The 1,035-nt window shown below is 56.9% G+C and overlaps 1 protein-coding gene across 1 annotated transcript in view; it reads left to right on the top strand.

Annotated features, from left to right (window-relative positions):
• LOC113218350 (lipase member H-A-like) overlaps positions 1–1,035 on the top strand; it is a gene marked incomplete at its 5' end in the record, with an annotated part of 12,550 nt that overhangs the window by 2,951 nt on the left and 8,564 nt on the right.

The following is a 1,035-nucleotide window of genomic DNA, read 5'->3' as shown; positions in this document are numbered from 1 at the left end:
CATGGGAAGTGTTCGCGGCTAGCGCGCCCGTTCGGCCAGGGGAAGGGCATCGCGCGCTCAGCTATGGCCCGTTTCCGCGTTGTGTACGAATCCTGCCGACGTACGCAAAACTACTACTGCGAGCTGAGCTGCTTCAAAACGACAGGCGAGCAGCAAAACGACCGGCGCGAGCAGCTACTACTGTCGGCGCACTGGCTTTGCAGCCGAGGAAAATCCGAGCGTGGGATAGAGAGTCAAAACAGGGTTCGGGGCGGGGCGTGCTGGAGAGGCACCCATCGTACATCTTTCGTACTCATCATCATGGGTGACGTAGCGGTCACTCACTCGCATGCACGCGCTGGTTGTGGTGGTGGTGGTGGTTGGGCTGGAGTGGGAGCGGGCCGCGGACGAGACCCACCGCGACTAGGAAGGCCACCCTGAACTTGAAAAGTGCTCGCCTACATGACGTCATTAGGCGCCCCGAGCGAGCGAGCGCTGCTGCTGCTGCTGCGGGTGTCCGGATTATCGCCCAGCGTGCGAAAAAGTTGTTGGTACGCATTCAAATTATGCGCGCTGGAGTGACGTGCGTAGGAGAGGGGGGCATTATATTTATATCCACGAGGGACGTATTTAAACTTCGAACGGAAAATTTGGTGGCCCTCGGCCTAGAGTTTGCAAACGTTCGGTTACTACCCCGGCGAGCTTATCCGACACTCTTCTGTCTCTCTCACTCCCATCTAACGTCAGATATGGGTGAGAGAGACAGAAGACTGTCGGGTAAGCTCGCCGGGGTGGTAACGGACCGATTGCAAACTCTAAGTTCAGCTTCAGCCTCAGCAGGCTATCATAGCGCCTTACGGGTAGGCAACATTTTGCCTTTACTGCATGCGCGTACTGCGGGGTGGCCTACCCTGCGTCTCGCAGGCGCTGAGCTCTCATTGTTTGCCGAATAATGAATCTCTGAGAAAAGCGGACGTACTTTCTGGACGATCCCTCGATGGACAATATTAGCGAAGCCTTTTGTCGCCTCAGTCAGTAAGTCCCGCACCAGGAGGG

The sequence above is a fragment of the Frankliniella occidentalis genome, unplaced genomic scaffold (genome assembly GCF_000697945.3).
Source record: "Frankliniella occidentalis isolate FOCC.00 unplaced genomic scaffold, Focc_3.1 Scaffold4, whole genome shotgun sequence".
NCBI classification, from domain to species: Eukaryota; Metazoa; Arthropoda; class Insecta; order Thysanoptera; family Thripidae; genus Frankliniella; species Frankliniella occidentalis.
Note: the sequence above shows the minus strand (reverse complement) of the source record. Positions and strands in the feature narration are given on the sequence as shown.